The following is a 14,815-nucleotide window of genomic DNA, read 5'->3' as shown; positions in this document are numbered from 1 at the left end:
ATTAGACATTTATTAGACAAAAAAAATTTAGATTTCGCTTTTTGTTTATTTTGAATATTTGTGCCATTTTTTAAAGTGCTGACATGCCACAATTTCAGACGCATGTATACAGGCGAGGGATAAAGAAGCGTCTTCTGGCTGCAGTGTCTGCTTCACAGCAGTTACCATGAAATGAACATCTGCTTTAGGAGGTGTTTAGGTTAGTGTGGTTTGCAAGCCTCAATCCAGTTTTTTTTCGATGGTATGTGAAACTCTCATTAATAATTTTAGTTACTGTTTGTTTTTTAATTAACATTTGCCTCATACTTATTTTTAAATAATTAATTATTAGGAAAGTGAGAAAATGAGCATACAAGAAATTGTAACTGTTAAAGCTTTTTCATTGTAATAGATTTAATTTATTTAGAACGTTTGGTGATGTTTCATTTGAGCTTATGCATGTATCATAACCATGGCTCGCATTGCCTTTCAGACGGCAATGACAATATTGTGGGGGGGGGGACTTAATTTTCAGCAACGTTACATCTTAGGATAAAGTGGCAAATCTGTGCCCCCTTCGAAATTTCAAATGCCCCCTCGGGTAAATTATCCTGGCTCCGACTCTGGATCCCTGGGACACCTGTTCAGCGTTTCCACTGGAGGGATGCCCCGAGCTTAGTTTTAAATTCTTACAGTATGTCTTATTTTCTTGTTTTTGAGTGATATATCTTTTATTTTCTTTATCATTTCCATGTTAAGCACTTTGAATTACCACTGTGCATGAAACTGCTAAATAAATAAACTTGCCTTGCCTTACCTAATTAACTTTTTATTTTCAAACAAAAATTATACTTTCAATCAAGAAATAAAAAAATAAAAATAAAAAAACACTGCCTACTAACAAAATAAATTATACATGTATACATTTCTGAGTTTTCTTGTTCACAAAATCACCATAAGGTCTTTGAAATGAGAGGAGTGCCAGGTTGCTCAGACTATCCTGATGCATTATTGCTTCAAGGCAATTTTTGCCATTTTTGGTGGCTTAATGTGAGTAATATTCCACATGTATCTAATTGAGTTCTGCTAGGGAAAACAACATCATACTTTAGGCATCATACTATAGATAAACCTCTGATTGTAAATTTTTTACTGAGGTAAAAGATGTTTGAAGATTTGCAGCAGATGTTTCCTTTCACGTCACTTTATTTAACAATGGTCAGATTATTGTTCTCACAGTTTAGTGTAAATCATGTAGTTGCTAATAATGTTGCTGGCCAACTGGTGAATAATTCCATTTTATTTACTTGCCAAAGGCAATTTTTTTCATTGCACTTGGCACATGATGAGTCAGTGTTAATTTCACATTTATCAATATACTGAATATCAATATTGCCTTTCAATGGGCTCCCCTCCAGTTGGGGGGGGGGGGTTGGTGGTACAATACCCCCGTCTGAAACCCTTGACAATTGAATCAAAATAATGGTTTCCGCCCAAACACCATGGTTACTATGGTCAGGGTAACTACAGACATGGTAACTACAATGTTACTATAGTAAAACTATAGTTTCCATCAAAAAAAACTTGGTTACTACAGTTATGGTTGCTAAAATATTACATAGTAAAACCATAGTTTTCATAGGGGTTAAAAAAAATAGGGTGACAACATTACATTGAATATTTATAGCCTACTTAAAGGATTAGTTCACCCAAAAATGAAAATTCAGTCACAGTTTATTCACCCCTGTGTTGTTAAAACTAAATATGACTTTTTTTTTCTTAACACAAAGGGAGAAATTGTGAAAAAAATGTTGTGCTCAGTGATGTCATACAATGGAAGTTTAGTAGTAGTGCCTTCAGCTAACAACTGTTTTAAATCTAAATATGACATTAAACTTGAATGTTCCACTTCAACTCAAAAAGAATGTGCAAAATTATTGACAGGCAGAAAGCACAAAGTCTTCTGATTTGCCGGTCAAAAAATGTGTCTGTGACCTGTGGTCACATTTTTGTTTGCTGTCACAGACACTGGTAAGATATCCCTGGACATTTATTTCAGTGATATTTTTCAGGGAGATAATATTTTTGCATACCATTCCGTTAAAAATAGCTTACAGCACCTCTACTCTACACTTATAAACTAGAAAACACCCTATTTTATAAAACTGAATCGAAATACACTATATTTATATACTATAAAGAGCTGCAATACACTAAATATTTCACTTTAAAAGAAGGCAAAGTACCTTTAAGGCTGTACGGGGCTCAAGTGAATAGTTAATAATTTATGTGAAATAGTTCAGTTACATGAACCGTCCGAAAGAAACAAATTTCTAGTTCCAAACGCTAAATAGAAAGACAATGTTTATTTTAACTGATTCATTTACATTAACTGGCTGATAGAACAGTTTCACATGATTTGGACTTCCCCAGTGCAACATATGAGAGAGAGAGGACAGTTTAGGTGAGTGCAATTGATTTCTCCCTCGGCTTCATTGCTGCATTCACAATACAAATGTAGTATTTATGGTGCTACACCGCTAATCGTCAGAAAATATAGCTTGTTACTGTATTTCATTTATTATTTTTCCTTGCAGAAGTTTGTATTCACAAGTGTAAATTCTCAAAGAAAAAACCTGCATTCTTTATTTTTTTTAAGAAAGATGACTTTGACTATATATATATAAAAAAGAAAAAAAAAAAGAAAATACAAAAGAAATCTGAGTATGCTATTGAAAATTTTAGTTAAGCTAGCATCATTAGTTCATTACTCCCCAACACTGGATATAACAGTAATTGTTTCTACAATAAAATCTGAAAAAAATGTAAAATGTATAACACCTAGTGTAGCAAAGCACCAACTCATAAAACGTAACTTTTCAATAAATCAATAAAACTACATCTTTTCCATGTAAATCTGAGTTTTTGTCCTATCAAGCTACGACAACAACAAATGATGAGCGAGAGGATGTTTGTGCTGTTTAATTTGTGAACAAATCTGTGTTTTTGAATGAATATTTTAAGGTTACAAATCGTTCTCATTCACAACGCATTAACTCAAATGAACTAAAAACTTTTTCATTAACCTCTTGTCCGCTTGATTTTTGTTTGCACTGTTATTTGCACTCTCTGATTGGCCAGCATTCTGTTTGGCTGCTCCCATGACTTTTTAAAAAAAATATGCAGAATCTAGTGCTGTCAGACATAGATGTCATTTCTCAGGACACTTATTGTAGTGATATGATATCAGTCACATATTAGGGACATTTTATAAAAATATATACAATTGCTTACAGCACCTTCAAGCAAGACAAATTAAACCTAAATGTGCAATCAAATATTTAAAAGTGTGCCTTAGTACAGAAGTAGACTGAATGCCTTTCTTTATAGTCTGGACTATAACAAGACTCTGTGACTCAGTGGATTCCTGTCACAAGTGTCAAGCTCAACGAATGACTCAGAAACCTTAAAATAAGGGCTTTACTCCTGTGTCATATCCAGAGTTGACCAATGCCTTTCATTTCAAGCCGCTGGCTTGGCAGACTAATATCAAAATATATTACTCACTTCCAAGGCATTACAAAGTATAGAAAGGCTAATTATACATACACAATTAAGCCAAAACAGCAACTGATAATGCAGTATATCATAAATAATTCTGAGTACATATAATTGGGTCAGAGTAAGTACTTACATTTGGCTAACCAATGCAGAAGAAGAATGTGTCACATGTCTCTATTTAAAACAGTGGTGACATGATCTTAACACTTACTCTGGTGACTCTGGTGACTTTTCCCTGGAAAAAATACAAATAAAAAAAATCACTCTCTCATGTACACACAGACTCACACACAAACTCATCATAGCACCGATGTGCTTTTGGTTTAATGGTCAAGAGCATGCTGCAGCCTGTATAACTCAGAGAGGAGCACTCTGTTGATACTACTATTTTATATGTCAATAAGATATTATTCAGAATCACTGGGCTCTTGTATGACTTGAAAAGCCACACCTGTGGACTAGTGATCCCTCATATGAGGGCGTGGGGAATAGGTTCAAATGCTATGCTGAAGACCCCCATAACTTGAATATCTGAGAAATCTGCTGTTTCTAATGAAACCCTTTGTTAGGTACCCAGATCAATTTTGAAAGAAGCCCTGCTAAACCTGCAAGTTTAGGTTCTGGGTCTAGTAGGGGAAAAAGCAAAGAAAAATTATACATTCTCTACACTATATATTTTTGCAGTACTTTTGAAAATGGCCTCTGATATTGATGTTCAGTTGCATGGATCTGAGTTGTAACCACCATAGACACTGAGGGGGATATATATACCCCCATATTATATGATAAGTGGTATTGGTTTTATAATGACACATTCTTCAAGGTGCACATAGAAATTTTTTCCTCATTAAAAAAAGATTTACTCCCAAAAAAATTGAATACTAATTTTTAAACATGCATTAAATCATGAGCCCTCACATGCGATCAAGACTCCAGTCATATTAACCAAGTACCATAGTAACCTAATAAAAGCTCCTTTATTCTAGATGGAGAGGTTCCCCTCATGGGGGAAGCCATGTTAGGATCACATGAGCAGCTGAATATTAATTTCTATTAATTTCTTAATTTCTGTAACCACCCTGTTATTGGACACAAACACTCATGTATTAAATTAATAATGGCTGGTGAATAGTGAATTTCTACAATGATATTAGTATCTAAAAAGTATTGTGTTTGTATGATGCTGCATCCATCAGTGTAAGTCCCAGACGACATATTAAAAAAGTTACTGAGTGCACATTTTAACTTTTTTTTTTTTTTTTTTAGTCTTGAATATTTGGTTAAATCCATGCATATTGCCTACTAATACATTTTCAACATTAAAAGTTGTATACGATCAGTGTTAGATTGGCCTGGGGACGGATGTTTGGGGTCTAATTAGGGTGACAGGTTTTTCTTTGATGCATTTGTCAGCTTTTTTATATATATATATATATGTATATATATATATATATATATATATATATATATATACAGGTGCATCTCAATAAATTACAATGTCGTGGAAAAGTTCATTTATTTCAGTAATTCAACTCAAATTGTGAAACTCGTGTATTAAAGAAATTCAATGCACACAGACTGAAGTAGTTTAAGTCTTTGGTTCTTTTAATTGTGATGATTTTGGCTCACATTTAACAAAAACCCACCAATTCACTATCTCAAAAAATTAGAATATGGTGACATGCCAATCAGCTAATCAACTCAAAACACCTGCAAAGGTTTCCTGAGCCTTCAAAATGGTCTCTCAGTTTGGTTCACTAGGCTACACAATCATGGGGAAGACTGCTGATCTGACAGTTGTCCAGAAGACAATCATTGACACCCTTCACAAGGAGGGTAAGCCACAAACATTCATTGCCAAAGAAGCTGGCTGTTCACAGAGAGCTGTATCCAAGCATGTTAACAGAAAGTTGAGTGGAAGGAAAAAGTGTGGAAGAAAAAGACGCACAACCAACCGAGAGAACCACAGCCTTATGAGGATTGTCAAGCAAAATCGATTCAAGAATTTGGGAGAACTTCACAAGGAATGGACTGAGGCTGGGGTCAAGGCATCAAGAGCCACCACACACAGACATGTCAAGGAATTTGGCTACAGTTGTCGTATTCCTCTTGTTAAGCCACTCCTGAACCACAGACAACGTCAGAGGCGTCTTACCTGGGCTAAGGAAAAGAAGAACTGGACTGTTGCCCAGTGGTCCAAAGTCCTCTTTTCAGATGAGAGCAAGTTTTATATTTCATTTGGAAACCAAGGTCCTAGAGTCTGGAGGAAGGGTGGAGAAGCTCATTGCCCAAGTTGCTTGAAGTCCAGTGTTAAGTTTCCACAGTCTGTGATGATTTGGGGTGCAATGTCATCTGCTGGTGTTGGTCACTGCACCCGTTTACCAAGAAATTTTGGAGCACTTCATGCTTCCTTCTGCTGACCAGCTTTTTAAAGATGCTGATTTCATTTTCCAGCAGGATTTGGCACCTGCCCACACTGCCAAAAGCACCAAAAGTTGGTTAAATGACCATGGTGTTGGTGTGCTTGACTGGCCAGCAAACTCACCAGACCTGAACCCCATAGAGAATCTATGGGGTATTGTCAAGAGGAAAATGAGAAACAAGAGACCAAAAAATGCAGATGAGCTGAAGGCCACTGTCAAAGAAACCTGGGCTTCCATACCACCTCAGCAGTGCCACAAACTGATCACCTCCATGCCACGCCGAATTGAGGCAGTAATTAAAGCAAAAGGAGCCCCTACCAAGTATTGAGTACATATACAGTAAATGAACATACTTTCCAGAAGGCCAACAATTCACTAAAAATGTTTTTTTTATTGGCCTTATGATGTATTCTAATTTGTTGAGATAGTGAATTGGTGGGTTTTTGTTAAATGTGAGCCAAAATCATCACAATTAAAAGAACCAAAGACTTAAACTACTTCAGTCTGTGTGCATTGAATTTATTTAATACACGAGTTTCACAATTTGAGTTAAATTACTGAAATAAATTAACTTTTCCACGACATTCTTATTTATTGAGATGCACCTGTATATATTGAGAGGCTCTTGGTTTATCTGGACATGTACATGAATGATTGTTTTTATTAATTCAGTGGGTTGTAATGCTGCATTCCAGACAACTTGGACCCCAGAATCTTCCCACCTCTTACTTGAAAATAATCACTGCAAAGCCACTCAAAGTCAGATATCCGACTTTTTAAGTCGGGGTAGATCGATCAGTGAGATGGTGGCAGCCAAAGAGTATAAACTGGAGCTGGGTTTTGTGAAACGTAAAAACAAACTTTTAAGTATTTTCACTGCAATGAAATGTGTGAATATGCAATATACAATAAATATACAAGAGGATATTAAGAAGAATTGGTTGTGAATCAACCAATTCCTTCATTTTTACCTATTTTGCTCTTTAAATAGCTACTAGATAGTCAGCTAGTTAGCATCTGGAAGGCTGTGCATTTGACATACAAATTATGGTGTAAATGAACTGTCAATTTAAGAGGTTTAATTTTTAAATTAAGTCTAAATTAGAATATTTCAATTAAAGTTCAATTAAAACATTTGAATTAAGAAAGCATAATGTAAACAAATAACTGCTGGGGTCCAAATAGGCCTGTGAGTATTGATTAAAACAAATTTGTCTTCTGCATACCATGGATCAGAATCCTGCGGGCACCACAGTTATAGGCAACATATCAAAACAGAAAATTATTCACATGCACAAGGAGTTGTTTTTCAGTATACCTTTTTTTGCCTTCAAGGGATCACACATAATTTGGCTTCTTAAATGGTAATGTCTCAAAATGTGAATAGCATGATATCTGGTGTCTTTTATGTCTTGGTTTATTGCATTTCAACAAAACAGAAGTAATTAGTTTGCTGCTAGAACGGCCAAAACTGATACACATTAGTCTTTATGAGAGAAACACACAAATAAAAAAAAACAGGCTAATAAAACCAGTGCACAGGCATGCAAATATCGAGTCTAATGACATAATTTGTCCTCCAGATAAAATATGAGGTATGGGAAGTTTTCAACTCGTTTTATTTAGGAGCCTTGAAGAATAATGTATGAATGCATGAACTCACGTTTATATCTATGCTAAAACTGAACTTTAAAGTTCATATGAAATTGCATTTGCTCAAATTTTACTTTTGTATTGTGGTGTAATTCTAAGTGAAATGGGATATTTATTGATACAAAAATATTGGGTGGGATTTTTTTATCCATCAGAGATTGATTGGATTCTGAAAAGTAGGCATTCAATAACAGAATGGAGCCAGACCCGAATGCTTGTTTGCAGTTGATTGTGGATGGCTAATCCCATCCTGAAACTTTATAGACATTGGTTATCATTATCCAATAACCAACAGTGGCCTAAGTGATGTCAGCTGGAAAAGGTAAGTTGTTTCGAAGGCAGAGCAAGTTATTACATTTTGATGAAAGATTATAAAGACAAACTTTCTTCGAAATAACGTACACTGATGAAACATGCATAATAAGACCAGGCATATTTATTAAGACACTTTAGTAAAATAAATACATAAAGCCTGCATGGACATTTTCTTTTGATAGTCATGCCACATTGTTTGGACTAAATGCCACTAAGACTCACTTGAATATTGCGTGCTGATTTTGTGGGTGTTAAACATACACTTTGCTTCTTTTAGTGATAGGATAATGTGTTGCAGCTCTTGTAAATGAATCAGACAACAGGAAAAACATGCAAGCTACAAAGCAAAAATACAGAAAGAGGTAGACAATCATTTCTGAGGTTAGACCGTTAGTATGTTTGCCATCACACTCAATGCCCCCACAGACCCACGCACCACCAGCATCGGCCAGGGAAGAGGTGCTGTTGGCCACACCACCATCCTCTAGGCACCAAAAAACAACAGCCTTGAACCCCAATAAATGCTCCATCTCACCAAGCCTCACAGCACTAAGAATGTGGGAGCAGCAAATAGCTGGAGGGGAAGAGATGACAGATGGCCATCCTGAAGATAATAATTACCACATATTTCTCACTGCTATGCATGTCTCTGGCATGTCCCCCCACAACACCAGGAGTCCCACAGAGAAAAAGAGAAGACAGGAAGTAAGAAATAGAGAGCGAGAGAGAGAGGGACAGATAAATTGATGGACACAGGAAGAGTTAATAAAACAAGGAAAGTAACAAGGAAGATACTGAAAATCAACTTACTGTACCTAGTGTTCATTACAAAAGTGATGTGTATCTTTTTTATCCTCAGATTTATATACAGGAGTATAACATATACTTCACACATAAAATTCATGACCACTTGCACCACACTGAAAAATATGGTAACCTAAAAAATGTGCATCACGATCACATGAGACGTCAACACATTGCTACCGAATGTTCCAGTACCCTGACATCGCCGAGTTACTGACAAATGGCATCTCCCATAAGACATTTTTGCATCAGTTCAAATGTGTTTACCTTTTCTTGAGGTGCAACTGATAGAGCGTTTTGACAGCAGCCTCAGAGATATGGGTTCTCGTTCTATGTTGAATTGGACTTACATAATCAGTGTCAAGTGTGATTTGAAGGCTGCATTTTTCCTTTACTCCACTGATGGTTAGGTTTAGGGTTTGGGGATAGAGTTAATAAAATATGCATTCCTCCTCACTGTATTACATCATTCACAGCTAAAAACACCTCTCTTTACAGCTCGCTTTTGCCGCCTCTTTGTTGACATTTCACCCAGATACAGGAGCTCACACATTCAACAAGACTTCCAGTTTCGCCCACTGGGGATAGTGGTTCCAATTTCGGTAAGCAGAATCTAATTTCAGCTTAAGAACTTTCAACCTATGTTTCCAAATTCACTGTGAGATCTGTGCCGCATGTGGTAACATCAACATTTTTGATTCAAGTGTCGCAGGGTGAGCAAGAGACAGACACAGTGGGTGTGGTGTCAAGCATCAGAGAGGCATTTATTAGAAATAATAAACATAAAATGTTCATAAAAGGGGGATAATGTGCCCATTGGGGAATTAGTGTCCAAAATAAAGGGGAATCTGGCGTCCTTGCAGTGAAGGGGGCTTTGTGAAGGATCAGGAGTAACAAAAGGAATGGTCCAGGATGTGGACATGGCATAAGGGGTGGTGGCTTCTCTGGCGGCCTGTCTTCCCAAGGGCCGCGGCGAGTGTGAGGGGAAGGCGGCCCAGCATCTATGCTTGTTGGCCGCGACGCAAGTGGAACTCCCCGGTGACTCATCTAACCTGCGCTGGGGTTCCGAGGGAGCGGGTCTAGCGTGCATCTGGGGCATCTAATTCAGCTGGTAATTAGCCAAGTGACCCTGACATGTCAGTACTTGTTCTGCTTGATTCATGTGGCATCTGATATCAGATTTCTCCTTTATTAAGTCTTCTCTTTCAAAGCTGTGCCATGCACTTAGTAGTGGAAAGATTGCTAGAAACCACTGCATACCGCCTGACCAATAACCCTCATTGCAAAAGAGTGTCAATCTTGATCTGTTTATAACTACCATGTATAAACCACATTTAAGATTCCACACATAAAAAGGTTTCCCCTTTATATGCTGACACCACAAATTGGCAGGCATCTATTGGACCCTACTGGACATGGCGGTACAATGTGGTAAAAATGAGGAGACAGTGTCAAGAGCACCTCAGATGTCCTAATTATGAGGTAGCATTCCCAGAATTCCTCTGGATGTTTGCCTCGCTAGGATCTTTCTATCTGTCTTGATGTCCAAGTTTACTGCCTTCGGAAAAATACGACATGTGCCAACAGACAAAGACGAAAAATAGATAAACAAAGGTCTGGGAGATCAAGATTACAGAGTCAGTTTCCTCAAGCCTTGGTAGAACACTCTGTAAATAACATTACCACCATTATTGCAAGGATGCCATACTTTTTATTGAGCTTTTATATCATTAGGGTGACTTGCAATGCATTTTGGAATCAGGCTGATATGACTGACCTATCATTATACAGAGCCAGTCTGGACTCTTATCAAGATTTTTTGCCCATCATGAATTGGCATACATTTGATAAATTCCTATCCATTGTGAAATTACATCTCTGCGTGGAAAACATTCTGGAAAACCTTCTTCTCTGAGAGCTGATGTGAAATTGAATGCTTGTGCCAGCATAGCTGGAGAACACTTCACTCTTATTTTAAAACTGATGTAACTTTTTCAATGTTAAAAAACTTTCTCCCTCCTTAATATTCAGGGACAACTATAAGTAAGCAATTCGTACGTAGGTTAATTTTTAAAAGATTCTTTGCTTTTTTGTCTAAGCACCCTTGTCGCTCCACAGTAACATTGTCAATGGGGTGAGTTTTAGGCGAGACTGTCTGTTTGTTCGATCAAGAGCAGATGGGGAAGTATTCGGGAAAGCTATTTGACAACAATGTTTATGGTAGCACAGAAATTACACACTTCCAACAAGATCACAGGGGAAGTTGACATGTTGGTACCACATGTTACAGTATCCTGCCATCAACCCAATTCTGCTGAGTTACTGATAAGCGGCATCTTGCATCAGATATTTTTACATCAGTTGAAGTTCAGTTGCTTTAGCAACCTCAATGACTCAAGCTGTGTCTCGTTTTGAAGGCTACGAGCTAGGTAGGATGTGTCCTTTGAAGCCAGCGGTATACCCTGTGTCCTCCTTTAAACAAGCATAATTTAAACGAGATGGCCTTCGTAGGACAAATGGAAACAGAACTTATCATGGTTGCTATGACAGCATGCCACTCTTTAACAAGTGTGAGCACTTTGAGTGAGAAGGAAACAAAGTCCCTTTGGAAGGGAATGTATGAGGTAAATTTAAGGAGAGTTAAACTGATGTGGAGAGAAAAGAAAATAGATTTTACAGGTGTACGTTTAGTCTATAATACTTTATATAAATTATATATTACTATAATTATACATATTACTATATATACTCTGCACCCATCTACTGAGATACTTCAACTTGGGAATTAACATTACTTGCTTTTGAACATTATATTTTCGGGCAAATTGGCATAATTTTTTAGACAAATTATGTTCTTTTCCGTTGAAGCAAAGAATTGTGGGTTGTACACCTCATGCATTCTCCGAATTCCCGTGAAAGAAGTTCACATTCGAAGGCTGCATTCGGAGTGTACTACTCGCTTTTCTGAAACGAGACAGCCTCAATGACGTATGCAGCCGACAAATGCGACCTCCGGAGGACGCAGCCTTCGAAACGAGACACAGCTACAGTCTCTTGCCCCACATTGAAACCAGGAAGTAATCACGTCCACATAATCAATGAGCACGATTTAGAGGTTGCATTTTACCTCATATTGCTTTTTCACTCCAGTGACAGTTAGGTTTAGGGTTGGGGTTTGGTTTGGTTTAGGGTTAATGGATAATAAGATATGCATTCCTCTGTTACATTTACAACTAAAAACAACTCGCTTTACAACTAGCTTTTGGCATGACCAAATGTTCAAAAACACTTCCCTCTTCGGCTACTGGGGGCAGTGATTAGAATTTCAGTGAGTTTAGAGCAAGTTTAGCTGAAAAATCTTTCAACCTAAAGCTGCTGAATTCACAGGGAGATCCCTCTGACACTTCAGCTTTAAGTTTTTGAATAAGAATACTTTATTAAATCTGTGTGTTAAATCTTCCTTTGAAAATTCAGAGGACATGAAGGGACTGGTTTAAAATTGGTTTAAAACAGCATTCAATACAAATCTTCAATAAGTCGTTTTCTTTGGTAGCAAGCCTGGTGTTACACAGTTTTCAAATGATAAAGCCAGTTCTAGTGAGGCACATGAACAACATTTTTTGTTTTTACAAGGAGGCAAACAAGGGTTTGTTTGTTCTGAAAGGGAAGAAAAAAATCTTGAAGTCAGGTTTGGAGTTTCTGGGAATTACAAAATGCTGTATCAGAGGGACAAAAATAGAACTGAACAGTCTTCGCCCACCTTGATTAGAATGAACTGTTGAAATTGTTGAAGCTATTGTTAAAGACCAATAACTGTACAAGAGTTTTAATGGCCTGACCACAATATCAAAGTCTACAATTAAAAGGAAATTTCACCCAAAAACCCACTTTCACTGGTCATGCACATAAACCCACTTTCACTGGAATAAAGATGCAATGAAAGTGAATGGTGACTGAGGCTAACATTCTGCCTTACTTTTCCATGGAATAAAGAAAGTCATGTGGATTTGGTACAGCATGAGGTAAAGTGAAATATTACATGCTTTTCATTTTTGGGTGAACTATCGATTTAGTTTCACATACACTTGCCAGCCATTATTCAGTCATAGTCACTTTCACACATACAGGCTTTTCCAGAGAATTAACTGCAATTTTTAGTTTAGAGGTCATGCATGAACACGCACCATTCGAAAATACTGGTAAATTTCGCAGTGGCTTTTTCCCTGAACAAAAGTTTATAACATTACCTGAAAAGTTCAATTTTGATGCTATGTGTGAACAGAATCGTAAGATTAACGGTTTGAGCACGTACAAGATCAGGAAGCGCTGACAAAAGACGGAGAGGATTCAGTTACTCTGGAGTAAAAAAAAAAAAAAGTAATCAAAAAAGTGAAATTATTTCATTTAGACAGAGGATATAAATATATTTGATATTTAGAGCAGACTGTAGAGGAAATCTCGTAGTGTATGATGCTCCACAACTCAAATACAAAGTCATACAGTGAGCAGGCAGTGGAAATCGGCCACAACAATGGACCACGAAGAAATGGAGAATGCAAACAAGCACTCAGAGTAAGGAAAACATTTAACGGCACTGACTTTCAACTCGCATTGCAGTCTCCACTTTGTTTCTTTTGAGACTCGAAACAGAGTACCAGCCACATAAATGGCAGCACTCCCGTTCTTCCACGACTCCTTGAACATGGTTGTGTTTCCACGTGACTTTGCGATCGGATTAACTTGACAGCCAGAGTGATCCACAGTCGTTAAGTGTGTGATTCCCAATATTTATCCATTACAAAATGGATAAGATTATCCATTTGATTGTATCCATTTACAAGATCGGTGTGTAATACCTAGTATTTTTAGATTATTTTCATATTTTAGAAGTGGTGTAGTGTAATCCAGCCTTAAAGCACAAAGAAATTTGTCAACTGGTAAAATAAATAACTATATCTCAGAGTTTAACAACATTTTGGTGCTGATGTGTGAACGGTCGCAAAACAGAAACAATTGCAAGTGTGAATAGCATATGTGTTACATTTACCAGTAAAGGCAATCCAGCGATTTTACTGCAAATTACCAGGTAGCACGTGTGGAATGGGCTATTGATTAATCAGAAAGATCAATAAAAGAGGACTACATATTTTTTCAAATTGTGGTACGTTACATTAATTTACCTGGTGGTGACGTACAACCGAGCCAAGTTTACTCAAGGTGCACTTTATAAGATTAACCAATCATGACATGGTTGATTGGTTCTAACATAAACTCTCCAATCAAAGGTCACAGATCAATCATTCATTTTTAGAAAAGAGTTGTGAATGGGGGAAGGTGCGGGAGAGAGAATAAACCACACTGCTGCCTAACAAAAGGCCTGTAATTTGATTCAGCCCCCTGTTAAGCCTCCTCTTCAAGGATCCAGGTGGGAAGCAGAGTAAAAAGGGTGTCTGTTGTTTCCCTTCCTGTCCCTCAGGCAGGGTCAGAGACCACCCCCAATTAGGCTTTATACGATCACACACTCCCAGTCACATATACAATGCAGGCAGAGGAGGAGCCATTCATATTGCATTGCCAGCTTGCACATGTCTACTTTTTAGCCATAAAACACACACATAAACAAATAAGCATCATCAAATTCTTGACCCACATCCTCGACACAAAAGTAAGGGAATTAGGGTGTAATCATTTCTTCAAGCAACCTCTATAATGATCTTTATTTAGTAATTTTGTGAATCTGCAAAAGTTGATCATGTTACCGATGCAGCTGTCATGAACATTGTAAATCCTGTTTGAACAAGTTTGGTGAGAAAAAAAAAATCCCAATGACCTACAATATAGCATTTGTTCACCTTTGCATTCACTGGATTTTTGCAAAATGGGTGGAAAATTACAGTATTACTCGACAGCTGTGTTCATTCCAATATGGATTCATATAATTCTCTCAGCCACATGAATGTGAACCAAGCAGAATCCCTGCTCTCAAAAGAGAAAGACTCTTCAGTCTTACTCAACATGCTCTTTCCTGAGCATTGTCAGTTATTTCCCCAACCGGTGGCTACACATAATCGAATGTAGGT

Source organism: Myxocyprinus asiaticus, chromosome 27, assembly GCF_019703515.2.
Source record: "Myxocyprinus asiaticus isolate MX2 ecotype Aquarium Trade chromosome 27, UBuf_Myxa_2, whole genome shotgun sequence".
NCBI lineage: Eukaryota > Metazoa > Chordata > Actinopteri > Cypriniformes > Catostomidae > Myxocyprinus > Myxocyprinus asiaticus.
This window is presented reverse-complemented; position numbering follows the sequence as displayed.